The following is a 16,051-nucleotide window of genomic DNA, read 5'->3' on the forward strand; positions in this document are numbered from 1 at the left end:
CGAAGGAACAGAAGACTTTATAGTTTACTGCGATGCGTCAAATCAGGGTTTAGGCTGCGTTCTTATGCAGCGGGGAAAGGTGATAGCTTACGCGTCCCGGCAACTAAAGATGCACGAGGTGAATTACACCACTCATGACCTGGAACTGGGAGCAGTGGTCTTCGCTCTGAAGATTTGGAGGCACTACCTCTACGGTACCAAGTGCACCATCTTCACCGACCACAAGAGTCTCCAGCACATCTTGAATCAAAAAGAGCTAAACATGAGGCAACGAAGATGGGTCGAACTGCTGAACGACTACGAGTGCGAGATCAAGTACCACCCAGGCAAGGCTAACGTGGTAGCCGATGCCTTGAGTCGGAAAGAATACTCGAATCGTCGTTTGAAGACTCTCTCCATAACCATTCGATCCCACCTAACCTCTCAAATCAGGGCAGCCCAGTTCGATGCTATGAAGGCAGAAAACAAAACAAGCGAAGCGCTGCGTGGAATGGAGAAGAACTTTGAAGTGACAGAAGACGGAACAAATTACTTCATGAACCGCATTTGGGTCCCTAAACTTGGGGGATTCAGAGAGGTGGTCATGAACGAAGCCCACAAGACGCGATACTCCATCCATCCAGGTTCAGACAAAATGTACTTGGATGTGAAGCAACATTATTGGTGGCCTAATATGAAGGCAGAGATTGCCACTTACGTTAGCAAGTGCCTCACTTGTGCTAAGGTAAAGGTGGAATATCAGAAGCCCTCCGGATTACTACAGCAACCAGTAATTCCAGAGTGGAAATGGGAAAGGATTACCATGGATTTTGTGACCAAACTACCCAAGTCGACGGATGGTTTGGACACAATCTGAGTAATAGTTGATAGATTAACGAAATCCGCCCATTTCCTACCAATAAAAGAATCATACAAGATGGAGCGCCTGACAAGAATCTACATCAAAGAAATCGTGAGACTCCACAGAGTACCGGTATCTATCATCTCAGATAAAGATAGTAGATTTACTTCACACTTTTGGCAATCGCTTCAGAAAGCTATGGGAACACAACTTGACATGAGCACTGCCTACCACCCGCAGACGGATGGTCAAAGCGAGCGAACCATTCAAACGCTAGAGGATATGCTTCGCGCGTGTGTGATAGACTTTGGAAAATCGTGGGATACCCACTTACCTTTGATCGAGTTCTCATATAACAACAGTTATGACTCGAGTATCAAAGTTGCTCCTTACGAAGCATTATACGGGCGTAAATGTAGATCACCGTTGTGCTGGGCTGAGGTAGGAGACACCCAGCTAGCGAGAGGGCAAGCGCCAAACAATGCCTTGACGGGACCGAAAATCATACGCGAGACGACCGAGAAGATAATTCAGATCAGGACGAGACTGCAATCGTCACGAGACAGACAAAAGAGCTACGTTGATAAACGACGAAAGCCCTTGGAATTCAGAGTCGGAGATAGGGTGTTACTAAAAGTCTCTCCTTGGAAAGGAGTGATTCGTTTTGGGAAGCGGGGCAAACTGAACCCTCGATACATTGGACCCTTCGAGATTCTTGCCCGAATCGCTCTAGTGGCGTATAGACTGCAACTACCCGCTGAGCTCAGTAGTGTACACCCTGTGTTCCACGTTTCCAACTTGAAGAAGTGCTTATCCGATGAGACTCTCGTCATTCCATTAGAGGAAATAGAAATCAATGAGAACCTTCTGTTCATCGAGGAGCCAGTTGAAATCATGGACAGAGAGGTGAAGCGTACCAAGCAGAGCCGCATTCCAATTGTGAAAGTTCGATGGAACGCGATACGCGAACCAGAATTCACATGGGAACGCGAAGATCAAATGAAGCAGAAGTACCCTCATCTATTCTCGCATTCTCAAATCTAGCTTTCAAAAGAATTTTGGTGCCTTGTAACTACAACACTTATAACAACTATGAATCAATAACATGAAAGCATGCATGATGCTTATTCTATAGCCACAAAACTTCATCAAATACTTCATTCTAGCTCTACAAATGGTCAACAAAGGATTGGAAACCTTTGAAATTCCGGCTTAAGTCCATTTAGGCCTAGGATTTCCTTATTGGGCCTAATGGACCAATGAGCTTCCAATTTATCTATTTTGAACCTAGAACTTTCTAATGGGCCCTAATTGGACCTATATACACGAAACATAATATTTTTGGGCCTTATGAGCCCAAAATAAACTAGGTTAACTTTAATGGGCCTTAATGGGTCACAACCAATTTAATTTAGCCCTAATGAATCATAAAAATTATACCTTGATTTATTTTGGACCAAAAATCATCTAATAAGTCATGATATGGGCTTAAGCATACAAGGCCCAATCATTTTTCTTTTCCCCTCTCCATTCTCGGCCCAAGCCCACAAAAGAAAGGAAGAGTTGACTTTTGGTAGCCACCTCACCATTATCTCCTGGATATCCATGCATACTCCCATATTTCCATGCAACTATCCCATCCAAGGTCTCTTCTCTCCTCTCTTTTCTTCTCTCGGCCGAACACACCACAAACACACACACAAAATCACTCAAACTCTCTCAAGGAAACTCTCTCCACTCTTCACCAAGTTTTCGAGAATTAGGAAGCTTTCAAGGAGATTTTTCCCACAAACACATCATCTAAGGTAAGTTGATGTTAAATCCATGATCTAGCTACTTCATTTCATCAAAAATCTCTTCTAAATCTATTCAAACTTGTGATCTTGCACCTTAGAAGCCTCTAACGTCGAGATCTTCCAAGGAGACTTACTAGGATCGAAATTTCTTCATCTCTTCCTTCAAAAACCGAAAACACAACTCAAGGTGAGCTTCATACCCCTCTCTTTTTGGTTTTCATATGTTTTATGGGGGAGAATACAAGAAAATGTGTAGATCTATGTGTATGTGTATGCTATGTGTGATTTTATGCATGTATGTGTGTGATTTTATGTGTTTTTGTGATGAATATGTAACCAAAAGGGGTGTTAACTCGAGATCTATGACATGAGAAAGGAAACAAACATAATCTAAGTTATTCTACAATAAACAAGTCAAGAATAATAACTTATAAGATTTTGATGAACATATTTCAACATAAAAACCCATTTTGGGCTTAAAATGTCAAATATGCAAAACTAGGGTCAAACAAGGTCAAGTCACGGCTTCTTGAGGGTCAAAAGGGTCAAAACAGTTTCTATAATCATTTTTCTGAATATTAGAATTTTCAAAGGACTTGAAATGCAAATTTTTAGCTTAATGGGCTAAATTTGGGCTTTTTGGCCCAATAAGCCCATAATTGCGAAAATGATGTTTTGAAGGGGCTGAAATGAAACTTTCTGCAAAACAAGGGACAAAAAGTGTAATAAAACTATTTCAAAGGTCAAAACTACTTTTCAATTCCAAAAAGGATCAAAAATGTAAAGTTTTTGGATTTTGGGCCAAAACTGTAAAAGTTGCGAAAAATGGGGTTTTATCCGAGAAATACTATTTTGAAAGGGCTGAATCTGTTAACAAAATAAATTTTGGATTAAAACTATCATTTCAACAAATTTATGATGCAAAAAGTGTCAAGAAATTGTTTTAAGGACTAAAAATGAAGTTCTTTTATTTAAAGGACTTAAATTGTTATTTTTATAAAAGAAAGGAAATGAAAAGGTCAAACTTCTATTTAGACCAACTATTTCATTAAGTCAAAATACAAAACTACGATTACCGACAATTCGAAAGACGAATACACGTTTGACTCCAAATATCATGATACACGAATCGATTCGGTCTCGAATCGATACAATATAACTAACATTTAAATCAAACACTCCAACGATACGCGATACCTACGAGGAGTAAACTTACAAACTTTGGGCTTATGAGTTTCAAATCATGCATGTTGGGCCTTGCAAGCCCATCAGTATGATCTTTGGGCCCAAAGGGATAACGCTTATATGTTATTGGGCCTTCAATGACCTAATATTTTATAAAAGGACTTTCAATAGCTTTTATGTGCTAGTGGGCCAAAGTGTCCCATTAGAAAAGCTAGTAAGGTCACAGTAATCAAATGCGAGTTGGACCATCGTGTCTTTCGCATCCACGACAGCCTAAGGTACTTACGATAGTAGCAGGACATAGTGTTCCTCTTCTCTTCGTTCGCTAAGGCTTATGAGTAAATTATGACGATATTCATTCGATATGACGATACAAGAACTAGTAACCACGTACATCTTTCGACATCGGAAAACGTCGGGTTTTCCGGGGAAATCAATACTACTCGCTCGAAAATTCTATAACTAAAATACAAAACACCTTTCATATATATATATATATATATATATATATATATATATATATATATATATATATATATATATATATATGTTTTGAAATCATTCATGCATCAACTATGGATCTTCACACTTTGATAAACAAATGTCTTTTTAGAAAATATCGGATTTTTTGGGTTTTACAAACCATACAAATCATTTTATTTACAACTATGCTTATGAACTCACCAACATTCCATATTTTGACGTTTTTCCAAAATAACTTGTATTCTCAGGTAACAGATAAGCGGAAGGGTAATGCCAAGTATGTTAGAATATTTTTGTGTTAAAAACTTTGAAACAATTTGTGTTATGAAGTGTAATATTTGAAAACAATGTACTGGATGTAAACAATATCAGTTGTAATATATTGATGCATGGTGATGTTTGTGTTATGATTCATGTATATTCATTGTGATGGTATTCAATTTAAGTCACACGAGCCCCCAGACGTTTCCGCCGTCTGGTTTTGGGGGTGTGACAAATTATCACTTCAGTATTGGTAGACCCCCATTTGAGATGCTTTATGGAAGGAAATGTCGTACACCGATATGCTGGGGCGAAGACGACCAAAGAGTTATCGGACGCACTAAAGTTGTAATAAAAACTACTCAGCTTATTCAACAGGTGCGTGAAAGATTAGAAATTGCTCAAAGTCGACAGAAGAGTTATGCAGATCGACGTCGATCAGTCCTTGAGTTCCAGGTTGGGGACTTTGTACTTTTGAAAGTATCACCACGGAGAGGTGTTATCTGGTTCAGGAAGCGAAGCAAGTTGGGCCCAAGATTTATTGGACTCTTTAAGGTTATTGCCTGAGTCCGAAAAGTTGCTTACCGTTTGGATCTGTCGAGCGAGCTTAATTAGATCCACAACACTTTTCATGTTTCTCAGCTACGTAAGTACATAAAAGACCCAGATGCAGTAGTACCTATGGATGGTTGACGATCGTCTGAATTATATATAGAGAAACCAATTGCAATTTTGGATAGGAAGACGAAATCTTTACGCAACATATAAATAGAAATTATCAAAGTACAATGGCAACACTGTCGTGGTTCAGAATGTACTTGGGAACCAATAGAGGAAATAAAGAAGAATTATCCCGATTTATTTGAATATGATTTCGGGGACGAAATCATTGTAAGTGGGGGAGATTTGTAACATCCGTTAAATATTATATTATTTGGAAATATAATCGAAGGTACCAATGAAATCCTCATTTTATTTTGATAGCAAACGATTTTATAAGAATGATGATTTTATATTTATTATTTTATGTAATGGTTTGTTATTTGGTGTGTATTGATTTACGTGAAGACCATGGGGGGAGAGCCCATGACACCTGGTAAGACCATGAGGGGGAGTCCATGTCACTTGGGTATAAGACCATGGGGGTAGCCCATGACATCCCGATTGAAGACCATGGAGGGAGTCCATGGCAGTTTTATGTGTAAATGTGCATGATATTATTTGATTATGTGATTTGTGTATTTTGGGAAACTCACTAAGCATGTGCTTACAATTTTGTTGGGTGTTTAAGGTACTTCTGGTTCTAAGGGCAAGGGCCCTACTTGATGGCGCAGCGTGCACTCTCCAGTATTTCCGCATTAGTTGTTTTAGATACTCTAATTTTTGAATAATATGGTTATGTAATGGAATTTTGGCAAACTAATATGAATGATATTTCTAATTATTAAATGAAAAATTTTATATGAATTTTTGGGTTGTTACAAAATGCCTCCCGCTTAGTGTAGTAGGCGGAAACCGTGACCCCTTCTTGTCGTGTTCCTGTGAGAATTTGTTTTAGTTCATATGCCCTAAGGGCACTTTCTTTCCTGAAACATTCTAAAAGATCGTTCCAGATTTCACTAGCAGTGCTTGCATATTTCACACTGCTTTAGATGTTCTTCTCCATGGCTGTTGGAGCCATCCTTTCACCATAGCAACACAACGCATCCATGCCATGTAATCTGCCTTTTCCGGTCGCTTTATAGATCCATCAACAAAACCGACTTTGTTTTTGGCAAACAGGAAGTTCATTATCTCCTGTGACGAGTCAGTGTAATTGTTGTCGGTTAGGGCATCGTTGACTTGTATTTGCTTCACGTAATCTGAGGGATGTGTGTAGAGTGGTGAGTTTGTATCTGGCCCATTATCCTTCTTCGACGCTTGGTCGGATCCTGCTTCGTCGCCGGCCATGGAGAGGGATGCCAATTTAGGGTTGGTTCTTTTAGGTTAGAGCCGGTCTGATACCTATGATAAATTTCATGATACTTAATAATTTTCGTCTATTGAATTCCAAAGATGTAAAGCTTTTTTTATAGAAGGGATAACAAATCAAAGAAAAAAATAATAGAATCATAAAAAAAAGATATAATTAATTTTCTTCTAGAACCGATAAGAGGAAAAAAAGTAAAAGAAAAAACTAACCTACAGTCAAAAAAGTGAAAGATCGTTCGTACACACCGCGGGTCTAACAAGAACAAGGATCGTGTTTGGGATTGCTTATAAAAAGGGCTTATTAGCTTATTGGCTTTTCCAATAAGCCAATAAGCTGAAAATGTGTTTGGGTAAGTGAAACAAGCTGAAAATGTGTTTGGGTAAGTGAAACGTGATTTTAAAAAGGCTTTTTGGTAAGGAAGGAAACACAGTGTTTGAAAAGCAAGACAATCTTGGCTTTTTGAAGGCTTTTTGCTTCTTAAAATTAAAATTATCGTTTATACCCCCACCCACCCTAATAATGGACATTCATTATTCACACCAACCATACATCTCGTTCTCTCCCTTCTGTGTTTATCTTTGTCTCCCCTGTGTATCGTTTCTGCATCGTTCTTCATAGATTCTCCCATCGTTCAAGACCACCGCTGCCGCTGCCGGCGTCGACGCCTACAGCCTGTTCCGACCCCGTAAGTTTCGAACTGTTCATCATAAGCATTGTTACTTCAGTGTTTTGATTTTCTCCCTTATGTGTTCCGATTTTCTCCCCTATGTGTTCCGATTTTGGATTTTCTTGTTCATTAATAGGCATAGCCGGAAATCCAACTGTTACTTCAATCAATTTTCATAGTTGTGCTTATTTACATACATCGATTTTCACAGTTGTGTTTACATAAATCTACTGTTCTGCTGAAATACCCTTCATTTGATCGATACTTGTGAACTTCATTTTTCTGGTTTGATATGTTCTTGCCAATTATAAGTATGTTACATGGAGGGGAAATTTGGGTATTTATTGTTTTACTGAGTCTCTTACCGAAGGTATTGTTAGTAGTGGAATGGTAGAATGTTCTAGGTTCATGAAACGTTCACTTTGAATCTAATAATTGAAAAAAAGTCACATGTAGCATCAGTGGTTATAGGAACAATGCTATTCCTTGCATTTACATGTAAAAAAACTTGTAGTAAAGTTTATTTGATTTGTTTCAAGATTTTAATTTGAATTTTTGTTAATATTTTTATCACCATATATGCAATGCCTATATATAAGAAGAGTACTATTGAAATGTTTTGATTTAATAAAAAGAATCCAATAAACACTTTTTAGGCTGAAATGTTGTTCTTTAACAATGAGTGGATTTAAAAAAAACTAAGTGCAAACATCTAACATGAGTCATCTCTTATGTTATGGCTCCGAATTGTAATCTATCTTTTTAGATTAGTTGCCAATTTAAAATCTAATCGATGATATTATAAGTTGGATTGCGGATGAAATCAATAGTTTTTAACCAAAATATAGTTAGGTTTCCTTTCTTGATTATTAATATTTCAAATCTAATATTCTTTTTTCCTGATAAGACTTTGTCATGATATCTGGTGTAAAGTCTAAATGGGTAAAGATAACTATAATAAATGATGTCATGGTGTAATTATCATGGAAGGCAAATAGAACCTTTTAATAGTTTTCCTTCAAATGAAAGTTAATGCTATTTGTAGCATTTGAAAATAAAAAAGTTCATCCAATGTCATACCAATAACTCATTATATTTATAAATTATTGTTTTTAGAAAAGGAAAAGTATTGTAACGAATTAACTGAAGTCCACTAAAACAAACAATATATTAGTAAAATTGGACATTTGCCCCCATTTATAAGTACAAAATTTCTCGGGTACTCACCGTTTCAATTTTGCAGTTATCATCAGGATTTAAATACATGCAGTTACATCATGTTATCGTTTTAGCAAAGCTGAGATCAATGTAGAGTATGTGAACATTTGAAATCAAGAGGGAATCGGAGGAAGAATGCACCCCTTGTAAACTTTATCAATTTTGTAGCTGGTTCAAATAATTTCCGAGCAAGCCTTCTTCCAGCAACATTGGTAATACGTCTTTCGTGTTCACCTGATTTCTTAAGATAGAAACAGTATTGCAAAAATCTTGGATTCGAATGCCGTATCCATCCACCACTAAGTCCCGATTCCAACCGATTATATTGAAGTGATGATCCTCTAAGTCCAATGTTTCTAATACTTCAGGCAGCCTCACGTCCTAATCTACCATACCTACTGAAAATAAAAAGTTATATGCAATGTGGGTGAACTGATTTCTGATAGTCATATTGTTGAGCATATTGTATGAATTAAAAATCAAATCCTAAATCAAAGTATGAAATTTTAAGCTAATTTGAAATTGATCAATCCAATCAATAGCTATATACCTACAAAGTGCTAATCATATTGTTAAGCATATTGGAAAAATTGAAAATCAAATCCTAAATCAAAGTATGAAACTTTAAGCTAATTTGAAATTGAGAGATCTAATCAATAATAATCATATTGTTAAGCATATTGAAAGAATTGAAAATCAAATCCTAAATTAAAACTATAAAACTTTAGGCTGAATTGAAATTGAGAGATTTTTGATCTCCAAATCAACCGGCATACGAAAAAATATCACAAATTTGAGACTACGTACCTTGATAAACAATAACATAAGATAATTAAATTTAAAAATTGAAAATTGTTTATCAAAATCTCCCCATTCAAAATGCAATTATGCTTATGCTTTCTCATGAATATTCATGGCAGAAGAGTGTATGTAATAGTGAGACTAATCTAATATGCTTAAAAGACAATTAAAGTGCATGTAATAGCGAGACTAATCTAATATGCTTAAAAGACCAGTTAAATCTCTATCTATAACTAGTAAGAATACTCATCTCTCGTCTTTTTACCCTTCGTCCAAGTTTTATTTATTTTGTGATAAAACTCTGTGATCATCAACCTTCCTTCCGATTGCCTTCATGAAAGACACAAATGTCTGCAATAAGTCTCTTTTTCCATGTCCTGTAAACTCTTATTTTTCCGCCTCCAATATGCTCGCATCAACCTTCTATTCCTTGTTGTCGCCATGAAATTTGACTTACAAATCTTTGTATTTGATTCCCGCATGGTAGTTTGGCAACATTAAACATCGCCGCACTATAGACAAGTTCTTGTTCGCAACGGCCGAGTTTGTAATCCACAAATTCTTCCCAAACTGTTTCTTCCCACACTCTTGTTCAACATCTTGAAGTCGGATGTCGGCCTCGTTTAACGCTTAACCCTGGCAAGAGCTACGACACCTCCTTAAGGCTTTGCACCCCTCTTAAGTTCTTTGTATTCGACTATCTTTTAATCAAGTGCAAAAACATATGCAACAACCTTTAGCGTTTGTTTTGTTACCTGACTATTATTCGCCATGCTTACTCTGCGGCACCTTTAGATAAACTTCTTGCCCTCTGGATCATCTTTCAACCGGCTACAAAACTGATAAACTTTACGAATGATACATTCTTCCTCTGATTCCCAATAATTTCCAAGCAAGCCTTCTTCCAGCAACATTGTTAATACACCTTTCGAGTTCACCTGACTTCTTAAGATAGAAATAGTATTAAAGTTATATTTTTGTACGACATTCGAATCCAAGATTTTTGTAATACTGTTTCTATCTTAAGAAGTAAGGTGAACTCGAAATGCGTATTACCAATGTTGCTGGAAAAAGGCTTGCTTGGAAATTATTGAGAATCGGAGGAAGAATGCATCTCTCGTGAACTTTATCAGTTTTGTAGCCGGTTGAAAGATGATCTAGAGGGCAATAAGTTTATCTATTGGTGCCGCAGAGTAAGCATGGTGAATAATAGCCGGGTAACAGGACAAACGCTAAAGATTGTTGCATATATTGCTGCACTTGATTAAAAGATAGCTGAATACAAAGAACTTAAAAGGGGTGCAAAGCGTGAAAGAGGGGTAGTAGCTCTTGCCAGGGTTAAGTGTAAAATGAGGCCGACAACCGGCTTCAAGATCTTGAACAAAAGTGTGGGAAGAAGCAGTTTGAGAAGAATTTGTGGATTTAAATCTCGGCCATGGCGAACAAGAACGTGTCTATAGTGTGGCGATGCTTAATGCTGCCAAACTACCATGCGGGAATCAAATTACCAAGATTTTTAAGTCAAATTTCATGGCGAAAACAAGGAATAGGAGGTTGATGCGAGCATATATGAGGCGGAAAATAAGAGTTTACAAGGAGATATGGAAAAAGAGACTTATTGCATACATTTGTGTCTTTCATCAAGGCAATCGGAAGGAAGGTTGATGATCATAGAGTTTTATCACAAAATAAATAAAACTTGGACGAAGCGTAAAAAGAAGAGAGGCGAGTATTCTTACTAGTTATAGATAGAGATTTAACTGGTCTTTTAAGCATATAGGATTAGTCTCACTATTACATGCACTTTAATTATCTTTTAAGCATATTAGATTAGTTTCACTATTACATACACTCTTCTGCCATGAATATTCATGAGAAAGCATAATTGCATTTTGAATGGGGAGATTTTGATAAATCAGTCAATCATTAATTTATACAGCATTTTAAATGTTTACAATCCTTTAACATCTCATAAAGCTACAATGGGTTGTTCCTTCACTAATTTTTCACTCACTTCATCTCTACAAACCACAAATCAAACCAAGGGGGTGTTTGGCTTTCCTTTTAAAACAACTTTTGGACTTTTATCTTTTCCAAAAAGTTAAAAAAGTCCAAAAGATGTTTGGCAAAATAGAAAAGTTCTTTTAAATCAACTTTTTGCCATAAACAAAATGGAGCCTTTTTAAAAGTCATAAAATCCATCTTTTTGTAACTTTTGGCTTTTATCTCTTAAAATTCTTAAAAACCAAACCAAACACATTTTAAATACCTCCTTTTAAAAAAAGTTCTTTTAGAAAAAGTCCTTTTCACAAAAGGACTTTTAAGTTAAAAAAGGAATCCCAAACACACCCAAGAATCTTACTAACTCTCATCTTGTCACTACAACCAGTCCATGATTGTTAGGATCCCATTGGATCATGTGGGTTCCACCCAAGTACATGTACCATTGTCCGACCCCATGCCATCATTAATCTCAACCTGCAATGCTGCATTACCTCTTCACCCATCGGTTGAACTTCAGAAGGCAAAAGAATCCTGATACATGGTGTGCACCCAACAAATTCCCTGCATTTTACACCACAATGTTAAGCCTTCAAACACCTTTTAAAGGTATAAATTTAAACTCGTTTCTACTTCAATTTTTCCAACTACAACATTGTGCTTTGAAAAATCTACTCAATTATAGCAATGCCATCCAAATTAAACGAAACATTTTATTCTATAATTGTATAGAGTTTTCATAGTACAATTCCTTAATAAGAAAAATATGAAAGTAAGATACATCATAATTCCTGAAACTCGACACATCAATAGACCTCCGAACTGTTCCTGCTTTTTGAATCTGAATACCACAAGAAAAAAAAGTTGTTCCGTATTATCATGTTTCGATTCTGTAGATATGGGTTGAATGCAAGAATTCTGGACATACTTCATTTGATTTGTTTATAATAGCATCTTACTTTCATTTCTTCCAAATATACTCTTGTAGCAATGCCATGGAAATACTAAACTACTTTCACTGTAATGACCGGGTAGATTTTTAAAAGTACAATAGTAAATTAAGAAAAAAAATTCAAAGTACACAATTTAGTAAGAGTTTTCAAAGTACAATGTCTTAATAAGAAAAAAATTAAAACACTGGATCTGTGGAATAGTTGAAAAAAAAATCCGACTAATGCACTTTGAGATGCATTTAATTTTAATTTGAAATTTGGAATAGAGCTGGATCTGTGGAATAGTTGACATTTTATTTGACTTATTTCCAGTTATTTAATCTGGTAGAGAAGACACTGATGAAGCTACAACAAGGTTCTCATGGTTATACAAGTTTAATTCCCGATGACTCTATGAAAACTGATACAAGTCCTTCAATGGCTATTAATGAAGCATCAGTGGTTGTGAATGCTTTCATACACTCTTCGTACAAGCTCAAAAGAATAACCACATGGGGATTTATGAGTCCTTTACATGTTTTCAAGATACAAAACTTCTCGAAATGACAACAAAAACTCATTTGATGATGGTACTGCAATGACCAAGTAATTGTTCTAAACTTCATCTTGCATCTATAGTTTAAATATGAATATGAATTTGAGTCTTTATTGTTATTGTGATAATTTTGAATCATAATGTTGTTTAATTAAAAACAAATCCTTTACATTGTTTTTTATTGTACCATTTTGGTCATCAGTTACCTAACAAAATTACTAGGTAAAAACATTTCCTTAATGCAGTTAGGACTTACCTAAAAGCTATACTAGAGCTATTCACATACTTTGTGCCAAATCCATGGAGTGTATTAGTTTGGTTCAAATGGTTGTTGGAAAAGATAAATTTCATAGTTATATGCTAACCTCCACTAAATACACATATTCAAGAAGGGGTTAAACAGGAAAAACAGTAAAATAAGAACCAATTATAAGTATCTTACATGGAGGGGCAATTTGGGTATTTATTGTTTTATTAAGTCTCTTACAGAAGGTAATGTTAGTAGTGGAATGGTAGAATGTTCTAGGTTCATGAAATGTTCACTTTGATTCTAATAATTGAGAAAAGCATCACATGTAGCAGTACAGGTTATAGGAACAATGCTATTCCCCGCATTTACATGTAAAAAAACTTGTAGTAAAGTTTATTTGATTTGTTTCAAGATTTTAGTTTGAGTTTTTGTTACTATTTTCATGACCGTATATGCAATGCCTATATATTAGTAGAACAGTACTACCGAAAATTTTAATTTAATAAAAAGAAGGCAATAAACACTTTTTAGGCTGAAATGCTGTTCTTTAATAATGACTGGATTTTAAAAAACTAAGTGCAAACATATGACATGACATGAGTCATCTCTTATGTTATGGCTCTGAATTGTAATATATCTTTTTAGATTAGTTGCCAATTTATAAGCTAATCTATCATATTATAAGTTGGATCAGGGAGGAAATCAATAGTTTTTAACCAAAATATAGTAGGTTTTCCTTAATAATATTTCAAATCTAATATTCTCTTTTCCATGATAAGACTTTGTCATGATACATAGTTTAAAGTCTAAATGGGTAAAGATAACTATAATAAATGATGTCATGGTGTAATTATCATGGAAGGTATATAGAACCTTTTAATAGTTTTCTTTCAAATGAAAGTTAATGCTATTTGTAGCATTTGAAAATAAAACATTCCATCCAATGTCATACCAATAACTCATTATATTTTATAAATTATTGTTCCTAGAAAAGAAAAAGTATTGTAACGAATTAACTGAATTCCACTTAAACAAACAAAATATATTACATTTGCCCTCATTAATAAGTAGAGAATTTGTCCGGCACTCCATCTGGATTTAAATACTTGCAATTACTTCATCATGTTATTGTTTTAGCAAAGCTGAGTTCAATGAAGAGTACGTTAACTTTTGAAATCAACAGGTAACCTCTCTCGATTTCTAATCTGCTTTCAATGTAAGTAATTTATCGTACGTTTTCTTTCGAATTAGCTTGAACATTCATACTCGATCATTATCGCTTCAGATAGCTCAGTTCATAATCGAAGCTCAATTAGCAAAGCTGAAATCAGTGAAGAGTACGTGAACATCTGAAATCAACATGTAATCTCTCAATTTCGAATTTGCTTTCAATATCAGTTATTTGTTATTTATCAGAAGTTCCAATTGGATTATGTCTCGTTGATTTGACGCTCTTCTTTTCGTATTAGCTTGAATATACATACTTGATTATTATTGCTTCTGATGGCTTAGTTCATAATCTAAGCTCGAGTTAGCAAATTTGAAATCAGTGAAGAGTACGTGAAGTTCATAATCGAAGCTCGAGTAGCAAATCTGAAATTAGTGAAGAGTACGTGAACATCTGAAATCAAGAGGTAATCTCTCAATTTCGAATTAACTTTCAATATCAGTAATTTATCGGATTTTCCAATTGGATTTTTATGTATCGCTATGTTATATTCACGATGTCTCGTTGATTTCACGTCTTCTTTAATTCGAATTGGCTTGAAGATTCATACTAGATTATTATCGCTTGTGATAGCTCAGTTAATAATCAAATTATTATCTATTAGCTTGGTTTAGCTGACTAGCTTCATTTACAGTTTGTTTTTTTTTTTTTTAATTCTTCTAATAATGTTATCGTTTTTTATTCTCAATTTGATTTTCACTTCTTCAACTACTCGATTTTTGTTTTGATGATATGATTATCCGAAATCAATCTGTGCTTATTATATTCATGATGTTTGATACGAGTTGTGTTTGTCTATTTGACGCTCAAAAGGTAAATCTCACTCTCATTTTCGAATAGCTTAATATGCTTGAAGTTTCATACTCAGTAATGTATATTTTCATTCCTTCAAATTCGATTATTATCTCTTTTCAGTGTAGCAAATCTACAATGTATGGCAATTTCTCTGATGGATTTATCCGACTAGTTTAATTTACATTTTTTCATATATAATTATCTTGTTATTGTTTATGGATTTCAGAGATGAGATTGGTGAACCACCACCTACTTCACTCGGGCGATGCTTGAAGCCGCCTTACAATAATTCGGGAATGTAAATACCTAGATATATACGTCTAACTTTATTATGGCAGCAAGGAATAGAAGCTTGATGTGAGAATACATAATGTGGGAAATAAGAGCTTAAAAGAAAGACGAAAAATGAGACTTATTGCAGACCTTCATGTCTTTCATGGAGGCAACTAGAAGGGAGGTGTATGATGACATGCGTTTATCTCATGTAAACAAAACTTGAATGAAGCCAAAAAGGAAGAGATGTGAGTTGTCTTACTATATCTAGATATATGTTTTGCAACATTACCGGTAGCTTGGGTGTTAGTTATATTCATAAAGTATCTTGTATATTTAAACCATTAAATAGTATGGGATGGGTATTGTTTTGAACCATGCCTATTTATAGTCCACTTAGGAAGTTGCTAGATACTAATATACATTTTGTATTTACTAAATAACTCTATAACTATCTATCATGTTCTATAAACTTCCATATGCTTCTAGAACATTCTATCATGTCTTATAGAGATCTAGGGCATTCTAATGTCTTCTAAAATATTCCACAAGTCATTTTAGAATATTGTAGTCTTTTGGTATAAACTAAAATCTTCCATAATGTTCTAGAATCTTCCAAAGCATTCTAGAACAATCTAACTTCTTGTAGATAATAATATTGGTTCAATTAGTCTCATGATGATCTTTTAACACTAGCCCCCAATTTTCATACAATGTTGAATTGGTGGCAAAAGTGCTCACATTTTCCAATACTAAGCCCTTTAGTGAACAAGTCCGTTATTTGGTCACCGG

The 16,051-nt window shown here is 35.2% G+C and overlaps 1 long non-coding RNA gene across 7 annotated transcripts; it reads left to right on the forward strand.

Annotated features, from left to right (window-relative positions):
- Nucleotides 1-7,028: 7,028 nt before the first annotated feature.
- Nucleotides 7,029-15,731, forward strand: LOC145159055 (uncharacterized). Of its 7 annotated transcripts, none has more exons than XR_013737470.1 (7): nucleotides 7,029-7,223; nucleotides 8,449-11,834; nucleotides 12,491-12,763; nucleotides 14,147-14,179; nucleotides 14,249-14,325; nucleotides 14,433-14,597; nucleotides 15,213-15,731. It is a non-coding gene; the product is annotated as an uncharacterized LOC145159055 (long non-coding RNA). The 7 variants fall into 7 exon arrangements; XR_013737471.1 differs by having other exon boundaries at nucleotides 14,476-14,597; XR_013737467.1 differs by having other exon boundaries at nucleotides 8,449-8,635; nucleotides 8,792-11,834; nucleotides 14,249-14,597.
- The last annotated feature ends 320 nt before the right edge of the window (nucleotides 15,732-16,051 follow it).

This window comes from Lactuca virosa, chromosome 2 (genome assembly GCF_052849685.1).
Source record: "Lactuca virosa cultivar CGN04683 chromosome 2, Lactuca_virosa_CGN04683_v6, whole genome shotgun sequence".
Taxonomy (NCBI): Eukaryota; Viridiplantae; Streptophyta; class Magnoliopsida; order Asterales; family Asteraceae; genus Lactuca; species Lactuca virosa.